This window comes from Bacillus rossius, chromosome 1 (genome assembly GCF_032445375.1).
Source record: "Bacillus rossius redtenbacheri isolate Brsri chromosome 1, Brsri_v3, whole genome shotgun sequence".
Classification (NCBI taxonomy): Eukaryota; Metazoa; Arthropoda; class Insecta; order Phasmatodea; family Bacillidae; genus Bacillus; species Bacillus rossius.
Window position 1 is genome coordinate 281,471,374 of NC_086330.1, and position 22,252 is coordinate 281,493,625.

The 22,252-nt window shown below is 36.0% G+C and overlaps 1 long non-coding RNA gene across 1 annotated transcript; it reads left to right on the plus strand.

Annotated features, from left to right (window-relative positions):
- The first annotated feature begins 1,651 nt into the window (after nt 1-1,651).
- Nucleotides 1,652-5,221, plus strand: LOC134527654 (uncharacterized). Its single transcript, XR_010074238.1, has 2 exons — nt 1,652-2,037; nt 4,897-5,221. It is a non-coding gene; the product is annotated as an uncharacterized LOC134527654 (long non-coding RNA).
- Nucleotides 5,222-22,252: the final 17,031 nt, after the last annotated feature.

The window sequence follows — 22,252 nt, forward strand, 5'->3', positions numbered from 1 at the left end:
TTGCATTTTCATAGCTGTTAGGTGCACAAATAAAAATATTATATCTTGTATTAATGTACTTTTTAATATTAAAATTTCATTAATTTTATTATTGAACGAGACTGTGCACGCACTGCGCACTGAGCGTACTTTGATGTGGGACAATAACCAAACGACTCGTAACAATTTCGCTTTGCGCCTATCCTTCAACACCTTCCCCTGTGCTTCCTCCCCTACATTATTTCCCTTCTTTATCCCTTATTCGTCGTTCCTGCTCCCTCCCCTTTCACAAGCTCCGCCCAAGTGACCGTCATCTGCGATCGGGTTCTGCGCACATTGGCCGTGGTGTTGTTCCAGGCGAATCCTGAACTGATACTAAAGTACTTGATACTTTTCAAGTGTACTCGTTTTCCGTTCCTGATACAGGCACGTATCAGTACCCAAGTATCAGGTTGATACTTTTCGACCCACCTCTACCTCACACTGCTCGCTCGTCCGCCGCACACACAACACAGTCCCGATGCACCAGTCTCTACACACGAGCCGTCTACATTCGCTCACCAAGGGGTCACTCGTCCTTTACCCTTCACTGCTTTGGGGGTTGGCATCGCCGTTTTTATACCCCTTAGCCTCCTTATGGAATGACGTAGCACCCCTTTGAAGTGTCGTGACATAAGGGTCGAATTCACACCCGAAGTACCCAGAACAATGGCATTCTAGTTACTCCACTCTACGCGGTTGGCTCTGGAAGCCCGCGGAATCCTTCACAGGGATGGAGAGTACGATGAAAAAGCGCTTAGGAAAAGAGTAGCCAGGGAGGAGGAGGGTAGCGAGGTGCTGTTTCAAACCCATTAGGAGTTCGCGCTAATGGACCGCGCCCCTCCCTCGAGGGACAACGGGTCGGTAGGCTAGCAGTCCCACTGGCCTGCCTCGTGGCCCTGCCTCTAGTACACTCGTAACATTATGTACTGTATAGTCTAGTGTTTAGGTTAGTCAAATACCTTATAATTAAAAAAGTTGTTACCAAATCCGTCAAGTAGTTTTCGATTAATGCCGGAACAAACAGACACAAAATTTTAAATACTATATTTTTAATTTCCGAATAATATTAATAGCAACTTCCAATAGTTATTTTCAATATTTCAGTCGATAGACAGATTTTTTTTTCCACCTCGAACTGTTTTACTGTTAGTATAGATTTTTAAAATTGATGCATTTTTAATTTGTGAACTTAAGTGCTGCGTGGTATCTAATTTTTTAATTAATTACTTTTTCCCTCAATCATCCGTTTCATCCGTCCGTCACCCGTCCGTTCGTCAATCACGTGACCTGCGGCCAATCAGATGGCCCGAAAAATTCCATCCGTCCGTCCGTCAAAACCTTGCCAAGCTTTAGCTTTTGACGGACCAATGGATGGTCCACCGCCTTGTTAAGTCGATCGTCTTCAATACGACTTTCCGAAAACATTGTTCGATTTTTTTAATTTGCAATATATAGAAGGCTGTGTCGTATTGAACTTTTATTATTGTCATAATAACGGTAAAGATTGCTTATGAGAATGAGCTTTTCGGAAGAAATGCTGATAAATTACGTCCGGGAAAGGGAGCATTTGTATAATATATATAGCAAGGACTATCGGGATAAGCAACTGAGGGAAAAAGCCTGGATAGAAATAGATTCTTTCTGTTTTCTTTGACGCAGTAATAAAAGAAGCATAATTTTATTTATTGCTGGCATGACTAATGTTATTTTTAAGACGGCACCCGTTTAATCCACTTGTCAAAGCACGGTTCCCGCCTGTCAACTTATTATCACATTCATAAAAACAAAAGTTAATTATCCCAAGAAAATTATTTTCACCAAAAGTTTACCTACAATTGAGAAAGTATGTGGCGGAAAGTTGTATCACTGATATTTTAGAATATTGACGGACGGACGGATGGCGGATGTTTGAGAGTCGGTAATAATTACCGAGAGAAATAACGGACCGAAATTGACGGACGGACGGGGACGGACGGATGAAGCGGATGATTGGGAGTCCAGCTTAACCCAGGAAAAGTAATTAGATTAAGCAAGAGTTAAGCTCGTAGTCTATTCTACTGGAGTTGTAAATTCAACGTTAATTCCTAAAGTTCCGACGTTTCCGTAAAATATATATAAGAAAATTCCGTTTGTAGTTCTTTTTTCCAGCGAAATTCTCTTTCCCAGGTAATGCTTTTGCTAGGACGCAGCCGTCGCCATGTTGTGTTTATTTTTGATAATTGGCTACGTGGTGGGTTTGTCGCCATCTTGCGCTTTTATATTTTACTAGTGTAGCTGTGATGACTTTTCAATCCTGTTTAAATGGTGTGATCGCCTGTATTTGCTGTTATGATGTAAATTTATTGTGTATTATTTTATGCTAGTAGCAAATAAAGCACATTATGATGACGGCCGCGTCAATATAACATGTTAGCTAATGTTACCTATAAACTGATTTCTCTTAAACCAGAAGGAATTTAGAAATGGTTGTTTCAATGTACGTAGAGGAACGTCAATAGTGTTCATTAAAACATTCGGAATTTTATTTTATTTACGGAAAAGTCGTGACGTTAAAAATTTTGCCTACTATTGTTCAATATGCACTTTAATTCGAAAACAAGCTAGAGAACTGTTGGCCCCAGTCGTAACTTTTATTGACATTAAACATCCCTGTTTTTGTGACGGTAGCCTCCGCTTTTTTAAATACATACGAATCTTTTGAGAACCATGGTGTTAATTTGCAGTTTTAGTATCTGGTGAACAGTAGGCCTGTGCCAACATAATGAATCCACGCAATCTCGTGTAAATTAGTCTTTGGTATGTTTTTAAAGGAAATACACGCTATTCGTTTTTAATGGCGTTAATTTTCTAACGTCGTTGCTTTTCCGTGAATTAATGGTTAAATTCCAAGAACACTTTTTTGAACACTAAATACGTTCTTCTGTCTAAAACAGTTTTTTTCTAAATTCAGTCTGGTATTTGAAAAATACTCGTTTTTATGTTACCTTACAATACTTGTGAGTTGGTAATGGTGCTGCCTTTTAATTTTTGCCAGTGTAGGTCTGTCTTTATGAATACTTAAGTCTATATAGGTATTATGTTGATAATCAAAGTAGTTAATATTTTGAGTGTACTACAATGATAATGAAATTTTAATGTTTCTACTAAACTAAAGGCGTTCCTCCATTTACCTTGTATACAGCGTTTCTTCAATTCCTACTGGTGTTTGTGAAATTACCGTTTGTAGTTCACATTTGATACCCCATGCAGTGAAATGGTCGATACTATGTTATGTGTTAATTGCGTTGCCGATCCTGTAGTTTTCCACACATAAGAACTTGTATATTTTTGAATTGTATATTGTAACACAATGTAATGTAAATAACTTTTTATACACACAATGACAATTCCTTTTGTACGACATGTTACGTGCTTTTGCACGTAACTAGTCATTGCTTCGGGCCTCTGTACTGCTAAAGCAATCCCTTTCAAAGGTTGACACTTGGGTTTTGGATGCACAGTAGGGACTCACATAATTTTTTTTAAAGTTATAATTTACATTACATTGCGTTACAAAATCCAAATAAAAAATATAGGCCTACATGTTCTTAATTTATGCAAAACCATAGGATCAGCAGTGCAATTAAAGAAAAACATGGCTGCGGCTGCTTCACTGCATAGGCCAAGTGTGAACTACAGATGGTAATTTTTCAGAAACCAGTAGAAATTAAGAAATGCGGTTTTAATGTTAAATGGAGGAATGTCTTTAGTGTTTGAAAAAGGTATTTCCGAATCTTATTATTTGATTCACGGAAAAGCAGTGATACGAGAAAATTACGTGAATAGCTATTTCGTGTGAAGTTTTTGAAATAGGAATGCTGCCCCACAATATGATTAGAAATTAAACAATGAACACAATCAGTTCTAATTCCAACCGATGTTTGTTACTATCATAGTATTTGTTATGTAGTGTACCTAACCACTCGTTAAAATGACTTACTACCTTAGTTTTCAAAAATTACCCTCCTAGAAAATAATTTATACAAATCTTAGAATTTAAAAAAGCATTTTGGTATTTAAATTTTTTTCCCAGAAAAGTGGCTCTCCTTTAGAATTATCATTTAATTGGCCCATATTTTTTATTTAGTAATCTATATTCTGTAGAACAAGTCAGTTACATGTTAATGCTAATAGTCTTACAGTGCTGCTTTTCTGTGAAGTAATAATAAAATTTCAAAAATAATATTTAAGACACTAGAAACGTTCCTGTATCCATCCTGGAAACAGATTTACTGGATTCTTACTGGTTTCTGAGAATTCATCTTTATAACGTAGATTACAATGCATGTGTACCTGTATTTGATGTGAAGATAATGCTCGGAAAATTATTCCAATTATATTATTGGATGAAAATATGCAAAATATATTCTTTATGTAAGAAATTAAGTTGATTAAAGAAATAATTTTTGCAAAGTAAAACATCTGCACTGAGTTTGGAAATGATACTATTAATTTGTTAGTTTCTACATACGTACCTAAAGTATTGTTTAACATTAAGCCAAGCAATTTATTCGATTGGTTTTCACTGAGGTGGGAATTATCATTAATGATCTGTAAATTTTATTCTTACTTTTTTTTGTTGAAAATTTTAATAATCTATATTTATCAGAATTTGGAGTAAGATTATTTGCAACAAACCACTGCTTTAGTTTGTGGCTAAGAGTGCTTAGAGATATGGAAAGGTTTTGATAGGTTATGGAAGAAAGTGTGCAAGGGATGAAAAGCGTAGCCAATAAGTTAAATCGGTGAAGGTTTTACAATAAATATGTAATAATTGTCTTATATCTTTTACTCTTTGTTATTCATGGCAACTAATAAGTAATTTATTTTTTACAGTTACCACCGTGTGACGAATGGCTGCAAATATTGATTGCATAAACAGTATGAAGAAAAGTGGAATTGCAGAATATCTTCTCATTTGCTTGAATGCTATGAGTTGTTTATCGACATCTTTTCCTTGATGCTACATTTAACAATGTATTTTAATGCTACATAACAATGAAGCAGGTGCTGATGATGCTTTCCAAGAGTTGGGGGTAGAGAGAAGTTATTAGATAACTGGTTCAATCAGTCTTTTTGCATTTGTTATTATATGCTAATTTGTTTATCACTTCAGTTTTTATAAGGATGTATTCAAATAAATTAGACATTCAAAATAAAAGTCGTATTATTAACAGTTTCCACGTTTGGAGATGTTTGGAGCCAGCATGATTCCCGCCAAGAAGATTTTCAGCATTTGGTACTGTAAACTCATACCTACTGATGCTAAGAATCTTTCTGTGTTTATTTTTCACGATTGTAGGGTGACATAGCCAGTAGTTCATCATTTAAACGAAAATTCCATTTTAATTCATGATACACAGTAAAGATTCAACAAAAACTTTAATTACTAGTTTTACAGTAAAAGAACAAAGGTTTCTATACAAAATCCACTATATGCACATACATTAAAAATAACAGTTACCTAGGATATTTTACCTTAAATAAAAATTGCCAGGGTGCACCAGTAGTTGATCACAGCAGTCCATATATTGATCAGCAAGAATCTAGTGGTTGATCACTGTCTATACACATTAACTCATACCAATAAAGCACAGACTAGTAATTTTTATATATATATATATATATATATTAAACTGATGTACACTACAGTAACTACCTAAGCTTTCTTCAGAAAATATTAATGTCATTCATAGGCCTATAATACAAGCAGTTAATGTACACAATAGACCTACAAATAAATTAGGGATTGATTGTGCTCACTTCGACTAGGTTATCAAACTTGTAATGTATTCTGTCTCCAATAGGTACGATTCTCGGAGTTGGTAACTTCTTTAAAATCTGGTAGTGCTTCACAAAGCTGACATCTTCATCTATTCTGAGCACTATTATTTTTATCACAACTTTTGAGCCCCATGACTTCAATGTATTCTCCATCAGTTATTTTCTGGATGGTGCAAACAAACTGTACCTCAAACTTTTTAACCCAGGGAATGACACCAGCACAGTCTCCTTCCTTCAAATTCTTCAGTCTGCCAACCGAGGTGCTAATTTGGTCATTTTTGTTGTCACTTTCTGATGTAGTTTCAAGTGAAACATCATCCATACTGTCTCCACTAGAATGCTATTCCTCAGTATCAGATTCAGATGATGTGTGTGTGTGTGTTTCTTCTTTCTATCAAAGTTTTTGCATTTGTCAGTTTTATCAGTTTGAGGCTTAGTCGAGAATATTAATCTTTTAGTTAGCTTGGCTACACTTTTGCTCGTATCTTTATTTGTGCACTTTTCAAGTCTCATCCTCTTGGCAGCTTCCTTTTCCTGTTTAATTCTTTCCTTAAATTCCTTCCACTGTAACCACTCTTTAGATGTTGTAGCATATGAATAATGTTCCTTTTTTCTTCCAACTGTAACATGTGATTCGCTGGGCCACAAAATATGGTCTGCAAATGAAGGGCTGATTTTCACATTTCTTATCATGGTAGGCCTATTTATTTTAGGTGTTACTGAGCTGAGAGTTATTTCAGTATTTATGGAAGATGCTGATGTACAACAGGCATTTAATGGATTCTCTTCAGTGATTCCTGACATTTCTCATACATGTTCTTACAACTCTGAGGTGATAAAATTTCATCAATAGCTGGCTGGAGAATATCACCTACAGGTCCCTCATCCAACAATTTGCTGGTATCCAAATTACCCTCTTCAACATTAGTAGTTATACTTACTGAAGTCTCAGGTAGTTGTACAGTTATTTCAGGAGGTGAATCTTCATCACTAGATGCAAGATTGTCTTCTTTTGGAGTCTTTGCTGATGGGACAGTCACACACTTTGAACGAATTTTACACCAAACTTCGTAAAGTTCCAAAGTTTGAGGCTCGCCTCCCCAACTCGATTTTTCTGCTGCTTGAAACTCTTCGGCTCTTCCCTTTTTCATCAATGTTTCCAAATACAAAATATGTTCTACACCAAATGATGCTGGTTGGATAGTGTCATTGCTTGACCTAGTTGTGACAGGGGGACAGTTCCTTGATTTACTTGACATGCATTTGTTGTAGTCAACTGCATCAGGATCAAATGGAAATATACCACACTTCCTGAATCCACTCTTTACAGTATCTACAGTCGCTCTTTCAGTAAAAACTGCTTCTAACAATGGCCCAAACATAACTTTCGTGACCACTTTATTGCCGGATTTGTGTTTCCAAGAGTACACAACATTCCGCCATCCAGCTTTCAAGGGATAGAAAATCGCAACATCTGCTGGTTGCAGCCCATGAGTTGCATTAGGGTATAATGCAAATTGTATTATACCATTGTTAGCACAAAACTGTGCAACTTTGTAAGTTGTGCGAGATTTATGTCCATCGACTAACAGTAGAACCGGAAACTGAACATTCCGTTGCTTGAGCCATGGAAGGAAAATATTTGCAATATACTCATAATAGAGTGCTCCAGTCATCCAGCCTTTTTTTGGATCTTCCTACATTCCACTCACTGTTCAGGTTTTGTGCAATCTCCTGTGATATTTTTTGCAATGGGAACACAATGATGGGGGAAACTGTATTTCCAGCAGCATTAAAATTGGCCATTACAGTGATAGATTCTTTTTCATTTCCACATTTTACTTCGTAGAGATTGTCAAAAGAAACTGGTCCCAAAACTTTACCTGTTTTAGGGCAAGTCTCAAAACCAGATTCATCAGCATTATAAATTCTGCTAGGGTCGTTTAAGATGTCCAAATGATTTTCTTGTTCCAAGAAGCCTTTCAGTTCATGGAACCACTGCCTGAGACTTTCTTCAGTTACTGTTGCTCGGGCTGTGTTAATGCTTTCAGCATATCGTTCGGATAAAGTCGGATGACGCTTCAAAAAGATTTGAAGCATTTGATACCTGGTTGTCCATCTTTAAATGAGTTGGTCTTTGGTCTGATAACACAATCTCTTTAACAGTCTCAAACAATGTTGCTCACTTTATGGGAAAACCCTTTTTTGCATATGCATGAACCAGCAAACTAATAAATTTTCTTCAGCTTCAGATAAAATTGAACTTGAGCCCATCTTACGCTTCAGTGGAACCTTACCTTTAACTTTGTTGTTTAGTGTGCTGAATGGTACACCGTAATCCTTTGCAGCTTTTCGTATACTGCTGTTGCCTGACTGGACTGCATCTATTGCTGCTTTTAAATTTTCTTCAGAATACTTGAAAAATTCTTTCTTTGGCTTTCTAATAGCTACCTCCATTTTGCAGTCTTTACCCAGCAAGTAATGTCAACATTTCAGATCCTGCAACAAATAAAAATACCTATATTTCTTATTTTACGTAAAATACTCCTCATACTAGTCAAAATAAAAAAAAAACTAAGCAATTGTCTTCAAATTTTTGAGAAAGGGGCCACTGTGATGAAGTGGGGCAATTCCACGGTGTTGGACGTAGAATTCAGAAAATATTTTGTACTATATGTTTTATTTATGAACTTATTTAATTATAAATGAAGTGATATTTTTTAATGAGTTAATAAAGCAAGTTCTAACAGTCATTCTGAATTCCATTTTAACAAAATGTAATATTTCTTAACATTTATATAATTAAAGTTATCATGGTGTCGGACGTAAACAGAAAAGTCCATTTATGCTACATCCCATAGCTTAAAGTAAAAACTCTGTGAAATATTCATCTTCATTTCAGCACAATTTTTAATTTGTAGTTCACATATAAAGCTTCAGCAATAAATCTTTACAAACACTATTTTTCCAAAAACTTTTTTGTTTTGTTAAATAGTTATTGGTGTCGGACGTAAAACGTTTTGGTGTCGGACGTAAATCTTCTGAAGTATGTTGGTGTTGGATGTAGATATTTAAATGTATTTTGGAAATATAAATTATACAGTATAGTGTGTTGTGTATATAGCAAAGGCATTGGGTAGTTTCAAAAAGACTCCTATGGTAACATGAACATATGTCAGAAAAACAAATGCACAATGCAAGTTACGTTTCAGTAAATTTTGAATGTGCTGATGGTATGTTTAATTAATGGAAGTTGTGAAGATATATTGACCTCGTGTACCTCCACAGGGTACAGGAGGTGCAATTTTCTTAATGTCATTTACAACATAGGCAATGCAGTCCACTTGTTGAGACCAAAAATAGTATTTTCCAGTCTTGGATGGGTGTATCACTTTCACTTCTATGTCATTTTACTTAACTGACTGTACTTCACCTGTATAAAGCATCCTGTATAAAGCATACCTGACAACTACCCAGTCCTGCTTAGGTTTGAATGTCATACTAAGTGCACATCCATTGTCAACATTCTTTGCAAATTTAATGTCTCTGTCTGGGGAAACACTTTCATCACTAGAGTCTGAGGGGCATTGTTCAACAACTTTCACTCTTCTTTTTACTCCAGCGCTTGTTTCACTCACCACAATATACCCATAACTAGCAGCAGCGGACACAATGGATACAATGTGTATATGGAACAGGAATCGTGTATTCCCATATTTCGCAAACTTCATTCTTCTTTTCTTGCATGTCCAGTTTTGGTATATATACCACAGAAATATTGGGTTTTCGACTTGCTGCAACACTAGCAAAATCATTTGCATTATTTATAACAAATGGGGTGTTGCTTTCACATGATTCCACACACTTCTTTTTACAGTGCCTCCAATGCCATCCACAACGCCCTTCCCGTGAGACGTTGCGAAGAAGTGCCACAAAAGTTTGATGTTGTATTTATTTTCCAACATATGGAGTACTGAAAACATGTATCTATTTTTAAATTGAGATGATGCTCCATCTGAAAAAATTTTGACGTGGAAATTTCAGGAAATTTTGTGACCAAGTCATTGAGAATATAGCTGATGAAACAATAAACTTGATTTTTTGTATGTTCTAGATCATCAGACACAATCTCACAACCTTTACTCAAATCTCGGGAAATCCATGCATATGATGTAAATAATGTAGCCTGAGAATGACTCCAATGAGCAGATTGTATTTCATTCTGATGTATAAGTGAAGCATGTTCAGATAAATCAATTTGGAGTAAGAAATCAGACCCAGAGACACTTTCTTTAATAGTGTCAAAGGTGTTTGCTTGGCTACGTTTGATAAAACAATGAATTAGAAAGCCTTTCAACTCTTCAAATGCCTCTGAGACTGTACTAATAATTTCCACTTTTTGAACCGTACCTTCTAATTTCTGCCACTGGAAATATTTAATCATTTCTTCCTCAATCTCATCTTCGGGCTTGTAGATGCTAATCATATTTTTACAAATCTGGCATAACTGAGACATGCACTCTTTTTATGATGTAGAGCAAACTGTCATGTTTATGAAGTTACTACAGTCAGTAGGGAGATTAGTGAACCCTTTTAAACCTATTAGAAACAAATGCACATTTTCATGATGTGAACAAACACAGACACTATGTGGAACTGTGGAAAAACATTTACAGTGTTTTGGACGAAGGCTGCAGAATTTTGATAAACCCACTGTCACTTCTGGATGTTTCTCTTGAAAATATTTATACACTCCAAGAAATGACATTGACCTGAACCGTGTATTTCTGTTTTTTACCAAACTCATCTTTCTCTCTGTATATCACACTGTCTTTCCTGCCAGGTGCTTGCCATGTAACCTCATCACTATTATAGAATTCATTTATAATGTTCTTATCATATTCCGATAGACCCTGGTTATTCCTTATGCTACTTGATGGAGACAACTGAACACCACAATCTTGTGCTAGACATTTCACAACATGCATTCTCTTTCTTTGTGATAGTGGCAAGTTGTTGTAAGATCGCTTCATGGCTTTTCCCAAAGATTGCTTATTTTTGAAAGGCACTGATGAAGTTTCAGGTTGATTTTCACGAGGTGTCAATTTCTCTTCTTTCTTTTTTTCATTATACCATTTCTTTACTCTTTGGCACTCTTTCTCACAAAATTTCTCTAATTCCTTTTTTGTAGCTGTTTCTTTCTGTCTACATCTCACCAACTTCTTCCTAAGTCTATCCTTTTCTAAAGCACTAGCTCTTTTTGTCGGATCTTTTTTTAATCTTTCTCTGCGACGAGCCATTTTCTCCTTGTTGGTGAGAGCTATAACCTATTTAAAACTGATTTGTTTTAACTATTGAAATTGAACAGATTCAAATAATACTTCAAGTGGAAAATTACTGCTAGCTTAATTTCAGAAGAGAAATATACGACATAAACTTCCTCAAACAATAAAACTTAGGATGATATTAGAATTAGGTATATAAGTATTATGAGACTGTTGATAACAATGTCACAACATAAACCATAGATAAAGGTAAACAATAAGTAATGAAGAGGAACAGGAAGTGGATTTTCATTTAACAGTAGCAGCAACTTAGTTATAATAAATTACAGCAAATACAAACTGGAAAGAGTTATAAATACCTAAATCATTGTTTGGTGTCGGACGTAAAATAATTTTTACATCCGACCCCCAACTAAAAAAAAATCTTTAATTACAATTGTCTTCTATAATGCATGGATATTAAAGCCAAGAAATTCCTACTTTGAATTTTTATTATTATCCAATACAAACAATCTGGTGGCAACTTACAAAACTGAACACACATTTTAGTGTAGGACATAAAATAAAAAAAAAAATCACTTTGATCTCAGCCTAAATAAAACAACATGCAACAAATTTATCTTTCTATGTTTTTACATGTTGCTCTAGGCAGTAGTAGTTCAACAGATCAAGTTGAATCCAATTTTAATTATTAAATCACAGGTTTATCAACCAAGAAAGAAACCAGTGCAAAATTAATATTTTTCCTGAAACACTTTTTAGTAAGTTTGTTTATTATTATTATTATTATTATTATTATTATTATTATTATTATTTATAATTTACTGTTTATAACAAAGCTAGCAACTGATTCTCGTACAGCAACATGTTGACTTTCCAATCATACATAACATCCCAAGTATATGTTCATTTGAAAATTTACTACACTAGTTGACCTTCCCATGGAATTGCCCAGTGGTGAAGATACTTGACTTCCACTAAAGCAAAACAAGTTTGATCCCCAGCAGGGTCACTAGTGAGTAAATTTTTGTGGGATCTCCAGTTTCCTCTATCCTTTCATTCTGGTGTTAATTCCATACACATCGTGAGTACTGCTCTTAAGTATTGCCCAAATCTCTTTACTCACACAAATTCTTTAGACAAATAATGAAGAGAAAGTGGTTCCAGAAAAATGTTTCCCAATAATTAAAATTATTGTTTGAACATTTTACTCAGCAACAGTTCAGCCTAACATTTAACTGGAGTGTTAGGTAACGTTCCAATTTGTTGTACAGCAACGTAAAAGGGTAATGTAACTTCCAGAGAAAATAATACCACAAGCGGCATATTCTTACAAAATCTAATGGACTTCTGTGTAGTTCTCTCATTAGTATTTTTAACTGGGTTTATTTGTTCAATATACCAGTAAGCAAGTCCTAGCATAACCATTTTATTATCCAGTAAATGGTAGTTGGTCAAACTAAACTAGTAGTTGATCACTGTGATCAACTATTGGAACATGTAAAGATTTCATTTATCCCGAATTATAATCATAAAGTGTATGTGTTTTAAAATAATCATATGTAGGATTTAACAGTAAACAAGAGAAAAAGGGAAAAAAATCAGTAGTGATCACTTTGACCAACCACTGGAAATTTCCGGTTTGCAAGGCCTAATAGTTGTTCACCAAAAAAAACAAATGTGTAAGGCCTAACTAACATTACTTTTAGCAATAATACTTATACCTCTGAATAGTAATCAATGAATTACTATGAAAATAACTCTGAAATAATTACAATTAAAGGTGGATGTTGTAACGGTTCATTATATACAAAAATAAAAAGATGTTAATCACCAATTGTAGTTTTTGTTTTATATTTCAAAGTAGAATGCTGCACTGATAAATTCGATCACTTTCAAAATCTTTCTCACTCATTCCACTCGTACTTCCGCCTGTTGAGAATTGCTTGCAGCTCAGGCGATGAGAATTAAAGAAAATTAACGTAGGTTAAGTCCTTCAGTAACATCTTACTGTAAGTACACGAAAATCAGTGCGGCCTCAAACGTGGCTGCACCCAGCGAAAATGAATTTCGCCATGAGCCAGACGCAGACGTCGGTGGCCACAATTTCTAATTAAAAAAATGTCCAAAAAGTTTCAAAACAACAAATGATTAAACGGCATGGCTCGAGCTACCGACGTTTAATTTTCTCTTCTACAATTACTACATAATTTATGAGAAGCCACCGAACGCGCCCTCCTCGTGCAGCGATCAACAGACGACTGGTGAGATCATGGCACTGTGTCCTTCACGCAGGGAGGAGAAGTCACATGACCTCACCAACCAATCACACACCCGCTTCATTCACACTACACATCACAAGCCAATAAGAATACACACACCTTGAAAACTGTTTTCTACCCACAGAGCCAGGGACTTTACATTCTCTCTCTTCCACATCGTGAGACAGTAGTTATCACTTAGTTCCCACGACCAGTGGGGAATCACAGCTTTTCATTCTCTCTCTTTCTGGGGAATCACTGTTTCATTCTCACTCGCACTTACAGGTCTCTTATGCCTCTCTTTTTACACATCACCCCAGACACAGTCCCTTGTTCTAGAATCATTATGTAACATCTGCATTCTAATAAAAACGTAATATATAATTATAATACAATATTCAAATTTAAATAAATAATTGAAAAAACTCATTACACATAATATTAAGTAAATATAAATAGCAAAACAAAGTTAAAAGGATGACAGAAGAAACATGATTATTAAATAATTATAAATTCAGAATAAAATATACTGGCAACCTAACCCATTCTTAGTAACAATATTATTAGTATAAAAGGCATGTATACTGCAATTCTACAATGTCAAATGATTAATAATGAACTGTAACTCACCTCTCGACTAGTCCAAAATGTCCTCTGAAGCTGATGATGTGACATGCAAACATTAAATACAAACTCACACTAAAATGGCAGCTGTGATTTCAATGTTGCTACTCTTACCCTGTTAGCCAACCTTTTAGCAATAACTTAACATATTTATAGACACTTTCCAGGTTCACCAACTCTTAAAATTTTACTTTTTTTGTCACATTGATCAATTACTGGGTTTTGATCAACTACTGGCTATGTCACCCTACATGCTTATTCCAAGAAGATTTCAGTATGCTAATGTTAACTTTCAAGGCTGCTGCTGTTAAGAAAATTTCAGCATTGTTTTGTAATCACGTGTACGGCCGAAGGATGCGTTTGTGTTCATGCTGTTGTGAAGAAGGTTTCAGCATTGTCTTGTCACAATTTCATGCTGGTGTCAAGATAATTTCAGCATTGTGTCCTCATTAAATACTTGCAGATGCCAGAATGATTTCAGCGTTGTGTTTTCACTCATACCTGCTGGTGTCTAGAAGATTTCAGCATTGTATATTCACATATACATACAAATGTCATGAAGATTTCAGTGTTGGGTCATCACTCATACTTGCAGTTGCCAAGATGTTGTCAGCATTGTGTCATCATTCATACATGCAGATGTTACGATTTCAAAGTTATGTCCTCACTCATATTTACAGATGCCAATTAGATTTCAACATTGTGTCTTCACTCAATGCAGATGTCGAGAAGATTTGAGCGTTGTGTCGTCACGTTTACACAAAGATGTCATGAATTTTCATCTTTGTTTTTTTAATATCCATTCATGCTGTTAGCAAGAATATATATTTAATCGTTATTTAGATCACACTTGTACATGTGGATGCTAAGATGATTTGAGCATTGTGTCCTTATACATACAGATGTCAAGAAGATTTCAGTAATATGTCCTCACTCAAACTTGCAGATGTCAAGATTTCAGCATATTGACCTCACTCCTACATGTAGATGCCTTGAAGATTTCTAGTTGGCTCTTCACTCATACGTGCAGATGTTAAAGTTAAAGATATTTCAGCATTGTGTCCTCTCATACATGCCTATGCTAAGAAGATTTCATCGGTGTTGTCTTCACTCGTGCATGCAGATGCCAAGAAAGTTAGCTTTTGTCCTTATTCGTACATGCAGGTGACATTGTTCTCATGCATGTAGAATTTTCACCGTTGTTTTGCTAATATCCGTTCATGCTGTTACCAAGATTTAAGCTTTGTTTTCTTCACACTCCTACATGCTGATGCTAATAGTATATCAGCATTGTGTCATCACTCATGCATGGCAGATGTCAGTAAGATTTCAGTGTTATGTCCTCACTCGTAATGTTACGGCCAATGACTTACTGGAACCTGCGTCGACCATAAAGATGGATATGAGAGGGAAAGTGGAAATGAAAAAGGTATTAATGAAATGATTATGAGGGGGGATGGGGGATGGAAGTGAATTCTCCCAGGATTGTTTCCTTTTACTTATTCATGATATCTCGAAGGCTGCATGGGGATATATTTTTTGGGGGAGGGGGAGGGGGGTGGTTTCTCCACCAATCATCTTTTACCTTTTCAAGAAAGGAAGGGCAATATAAAAACATCTGTTTGAAAAACATAGTTTACCCTATTAGGGATAAGGTGTTAAAACAAAGTTGTCATGCTTTTGCCATTTCCATCTGTATTTTTAACCTCGTATGTTTCATGGATCATGTTTTGTTTCTTAGTTTACAACTCTAACAAATTCATGCGAAGTTTTCCTGGTGCATAAGTTTTTTCTGATAAGAAGAGAAGTCCTTCCTACCAACTTAAGAGTTCCTACGTTAGTGCCCGGCTACCACATAGCTACAAGTTCTCTGCAGCCAGGCATATGTGGGTTTGAGTGCCAAGCGATGCACTAGCATTTAGCCAAATTAAAGGAATAGGTACCCCAAGAAGGAACCTCAGGCATGAGTTTCAGTTGCTGATTTACTACTACATTTGACTGTACATTTGTTTCTCACAAGTACAGTGACAAGCATCTTAACAGCCTAGCCTTCTACATGGTACGAGAGCCTGACCTTTGCCCGTCGTGCTCCGCGTTGCTGGCATAAGTTTCTCGCCAGGCCCGCCCTAACACAAAGTTCATCTTGTCATCCGTCGGGTCACGAGGCACAGGGTTTCCAGAAATCACAGCGGCGCACACGCAGATTCAACCTCTGTTTGTACAGCAGACAGAGTAATGCAAATAGTTCTATGTACATGGCTGGTGATGTTAACAGAGTACAAACATTTTCTATGCATCAGCCGGCTAAATGTGCATGTGCCCTCTTCCAATGCATCACAGGAACTACGTCTTACAAGTAACCCAAAGAATGAAATTGTCTTATAATAAGCTTTAAAAAAAATAGAAGAAATACAGGGTGGCCATAGTCTTTGTACAATTTCAAAAAATCATAACACAAAAGCATTGCTGTTAGAGAGATGTGCTGTTTGCGGCAAAATAAAGACCAATATCTTAAGTCTTTTTCATGTATCAGTAAACTTCGATATCGGTACCTTTTGTTGCCTGTAAAATGTCCAACCGATATTCAATTTCACGCCATACGTTGGACATCATTTGCGGTGTGACACCTTCAATAGCAGGCAGCAGTTATCCTTCATCTCAGTGAATTGATATCCAAAACAGGTGTTGCATACACTTTGTCCTTCATATAACTCCAAAGGAAAAAGTCCAAAGGGGTGATATTGGGCGATCGTGGTGGCCAGAGTATGGGACCATCCCGCCCCATCCACCTGCCAGGGAATGTCTCGTTTAGGAAGTCACAGACAAGTAACCTCCAATGTGGGGTTGCTTCATCTTGCTGAAAAATCACGACAGGTTGGAGGTGTTGGAGCTGATGCACCACTAGAAGTTCAAGCATATCTAGGTAGGTGATAGATGTCACAGTCTTCTCAGCAAAAAAAGAAAGGACAGATGGGGCATTCCATGTCAGATCAACACACTTTGAATTAAAATTTTACCTCACCATTTTAGAACTTCTTCAAATTTTGTATAGTGGTAGTATGTACTAAGAATAAGAAAAATATTAAATTTTAATTTTTTATCTCTAACGGTTTCCAAAATACAGCTATGTAAAGTTTTCAAAAAAGCGCTCAAAAACGCTGGACGAGCGTTTTTGAAATTGCTCTAGAAGCTGTTCTAATTAAGCTAGAAAGGTGGGAGTGGTGTCATTTTACTCCATTTTTAATGGGCTTTCTTATGAAATATAACACACCATAGGTCGTCGTAAAATTTTTTTTTCTAAACTTAAAATCAAAATTTTGATTTTGAATAAAACAAAAAGTGCATCCCAAAAAATTTTGAAAAAATTCTTAAAAGTAGGTTGTACTTATGGGAAGCATGTGTCAAAATTTCAAAATGGGCATGCAATGGGTTCAATAGGTAAAAAATATTTGAAATGAGAGTTGATTTCTAAAATCAGTACGGTTTATGTAGTGTATGGTAGTATTAATTGTTTGTACATGAACAAATAGGCATTCCATTTACTTACTGAGTACAAATTCACTTGTTACTTGACATTGCCTGAGTTATTTTTAGTGTCTCTTCAGCTGTAAGTGTATAAATCCTTCCAGTAGGAGTTGTAGGATCAACTTTGCAGAGGACGTCTGTTACTGATATCCACAACACATCAGGCTTCCTTGGATATGAAAATGAAGCTGCCGGTCCAGGAGGGTGTAAAAATGTTACTTTTAATTCATCATCTTCCTTCTTCTCCAAAACATAAGCAACCCACCACTTTTCATCATACACTGCCGTTATGTAGCCATTTACATCACTTATTTGCAATTTATCTGGTGATTTTTGAACAGCTGCAGTGTCTTCAGTTTGACTTTCCGAAAAAACTTTAACTCTTAGTTTTGAGAGACTCAATGGTTCAGGTATAAAACAGTGGAATTTTTGAGTACCCTTAATAGTAATAGCCTGGTTGAAACGCTCCTCGAGAAACTTTTCAGATTCAATATGATCTTCTTGGGTTGAAAAGGTAAAATGTATTCCATTGATATTTTGTTTTGCCCATTCATAAACTTGAATGGCTGTCAGGATTTGACTGTCATATGGCCGCTGTAGACTAGCTTTAGCGGCTAGTCTCTTGACCGTGCCACCAATCCCATCACAAGGGCCCTTTCCATGAGCTGTAGCTGAGAAATGCCATTCAGCTTCAACATCAAAATCCTCTTTATGGTAGCACAAGTTTATGAAGATTTTTTGTTTTTATATTGCCCAGCACACCCGTCAGAGTAATAGAAAATCTTCTTTGGTAATGCCTGGAAATGTTTTGTCAAGAATTCAATAAGTTTCTTTTGAAACGTATAAACAGACACGGTATTGTGCTCCAAGCAATCTGATACCACAACAAAACTGACATGTTTGAGTTTGTCTTCACTTTTGTAATAAATTACAAAAGGGTGAAGAGTTACATGTTCATTAGCCCAGTGGTAGCTCTGAGCCTCGTCTTGTACCACAATTGTGTAGTTTTCGGAAAAGTCTAGGTTTATCACAAACTCTGATTCATTTAAATTATCTTTTTTATCATTGATGAAAGCAGACTGCATTTTAGCAATAAAATCATGTTTTATTAGAGGTGAAAGTTTTTCCAAAAAGAAAGTGATAAAGTCTTCTGAAGATTTGTTTAAAGTCTCAAGACTGCAACGATCTACAGACACCCATTGACGAAAGGTGACATTTTATATCAAATTTTCTTCAAAGGCATCTTCAAGAATTGTTTGTATAGGTGTAACCCCAGGACAATCGGCACATTCACCCATGACACATGTTATTGCTGGTGGATTGCATTGCATTTTGACCATACACTGCTTGTACGACTTCAATTCACCATTAGTTAGAGTTCCTAATCGGGCATTTTCTATAATCAACTTCACATTTTGGTGGATAGTACATACGCACACTGCATGCGTGCCACTTTTGCCTGCTAAAATACATTGTTTTGGTCTTAGTTCAGCAAATTTAGAGAATCCTACTTTAATGTGGGGGGATTTCTCCTTGAACAGAGTATAAGCTTCCTTCAGATTACACAAGATAAGACGTTTTGATATTTTGGTTTTATTTCCATTTGCCTCAACAACTGATACACAATCTTTTATGCCGGGCATTGCTCTGCTGATTTCATCATTTAGATAAAAGGAATGAATAGTATTTACAACATCTTCTGAGAGTGTCTTACCAGGCTTGGGATTGGGAGTCTCTAATATACCTTTCTCTTTTAAAATTTTTTTTTGCTTGTCTTACCATATAGTTTGGCGCATTAAATTCCCTCATAATCTTCCTTATCCCCCAACCCTCTGGGAGGCAAGTAAGTATCATTAATTTCTTAACACGATTGTTTGAAACGGAAAATTGATCTTTGAGGTTTTGTAAAACTGATTGGTCAAGATCGTCCTCTTGACTGGACGATGATGGATCTGCTGCTACAAAAAGTTTTCGTTTCATTGCAGAGTGAATTTTTCTTGCTTTGGTTGTTGCATACTGCTTGGATTGGATTTTCCTTTTGTCAATAGGAGACTCTTCTAGCTCCAAAAGAGAAGTATTCATTTGATCTACTATTATTTTCGAAATAGAAAAGTTAGGGTCCCTGTCTGAATCCGAACTGGACATTTCATCATTCAATGCCACTAAGCAAGGCTTAGCTGAAGGGCCAGGTTGATTGGCATTTAAGTTTGTCTTCAAAGCTGTAATTTCTTTCCTACATTTATTGCAAATTTTAGCTTCCTTTGGAATTTCAGGATATAAACTGCACATCCATGATGTGACATTTCTTAATGTCTTTTTATCCCTGACTATATGATTTTCTTTTTTTAAGGGATTAAAACATTGTAATCTAATAAACACAACTTTTTTCTCCATTTTTTAAAGTCTAAAATTTAAAATTGATTAAAACCGTTTTGCAATTTACAAGTTTCAACAAAAAATTGTCTTTAAATAATAATTAATTGAATAAAAATATTGACATGTATAATGTACATTACATAACTGTATTATCATTAGTACTCACTACTGTCACACATTACTAGTAGTTACACTCACTAATACTTTATCACATCACTGTTCTCAGCATAACTACTGATTCTACTGACAAGAGCACCAGACTCAGACGAACTGCTATGTGAGCTATTCTTGTGAGGTGCAGGTCTCAACTTGTCAGCAAAGCTTGCCCCCTCCCCCCTCAGGCCCTCTCCTTCCTGCCTGCTGGAGCAGATTGATTACAGTCTGAATGTTAGTCTTAAAACTTTCTAGCTTATTCTTTACTGTTTTTTAAAAATTACTTGAATGATACCTACATATTTTAAAATCCACTTATATAAAGACATTAACTAATAAACAGTCACCTCAATAATAAATTAATATCAATACGAACTTTCCCGAAGGTACACGATGTTGTTGTCGGGATAAATACGACCATACTGGACCATACCATCATGGCGACCCTCGATTATCGCTACATTGCAGCGTAAACAAAGTTTATTAATTTTTAAACTAATTCTAGTTTCCAGTTTACAGTTTTCATGTAGTTATTTTTCAAGAAGAGACTCTGCAAACTGTGCGAAGTGAAAGAAAACTTCTGAAACGTTTTATTATAACCATAACCATAGCCATAACTACCAACACCTATGTTTGTGTAGATTTATTATAGATAGTAAAATTATTAGCATTACTGATGTTGGTAAAATAGAACATAGTAAAATATCTTTACCAAATTAAAATTCCCAAAATCTCACCTTTTTGCAGATAATATTTAACCATGAAGCCATAATCTGCCCATTTTGAAATTTTAACTTATGCTTACCATTAATATAGCCTACTTGTAGGAATTTTTTCAAAATTTTTTGGGACGCACTTTTTGATATATTCAAAATCAAAATTTTGATTTTGAGTTTAGAAAAAAAAACTTTATTACAACCTATGGTGTGTTACATGTCAAAAGAAAGCCCATAAAAAATGGAGTAAAATGACACCACTCCCACCTTTCTAGCTTAATTATAACAGGTTCTAGAGCAGTTTGAAAAACGCTCGTCCAGCGTTTTTGGGCGCTTTTTTGAAAACTTTACATAGCTGTATTTTGGAAACCGTTTGAGATAAAAAATTAAAATTAAATATTTTTCTTATTTTTAGTACCTACTACCACTATACAAAATTTGAGGAGATTCCAAAGTGGTCATGTAAAATGGGTGTGTTGATTTGACATGGAATGACCCAGACGACTTTATTGTGCAACAATCTGCACCAAACATTCACTTTCGGGGGATCTCTCATATGCTCTATGACACTATGGAGATTTTACAAACCCCATATGTGAACATTATGCCTGTTGACCTTATCACAGACGTGGATGGTAGCTTCGTCGGAAAAAAAACACATGTTCGAGGTACCTACACATTATCCTCCACGACCCCTTGAAAAATGTCACTTGCATAAGCTGCACGACATGGTTTATCATCTCCGTGTAAAGCCTGCAGTATCTGTACTTTATTTGCATGCATCTTCAGTCTCTTGTGCAAAATTTTTTGCACTGTCGATCTGGGCATTCCTAGTTCCCAAGAGGCACGACGTGTTGACTTGGTAGGGCTTCGAGTGAAAGTGTCTTGCACAGCTGCAACAAGCACTTCACTGACGGATGGCCGCCCTGTTTGCAGATGGCCTAACACAGAGCCTTTCTCCTTAAATTTTGTGTACCACGATATGATATTTCTTCTATCAGGTGGTGGTTGTCCATATTCAGTCCGGAAGTTCCGCTGCACACTACGTGGTGACTGTGTCTCATGAAACCACAAGACACACTTGGCTTTCTCTTGTGGTGACGTCTTTTTGTGAAGACACAATGTTCTCTATGCCAATTCCACCTGAAACATGAAAAAAATAATAATAATAATTAGATATTGGTCTTGATTTTGCAGCAAACACCACATCTCTAACTGCAATGCTTTTTGTGTTATGATTTTTTGAAATTGTACAAAGTCTTTATGGCCATCCTGTAAAATAAGCATGCTGACATTTGTCCTTTCCAGAAATCCCGGACACAACACTACATTGGTGATTGTCCGAGGGCCAGTCGGCCGTGCTGATATCATTGAACCATTACAACTATACTTACCGATTGTCGTTATGGGCTGCGGTGTAGTTTGGATTCCAACTGAATGACTTGACCGACTCTTGACTGATTTATTT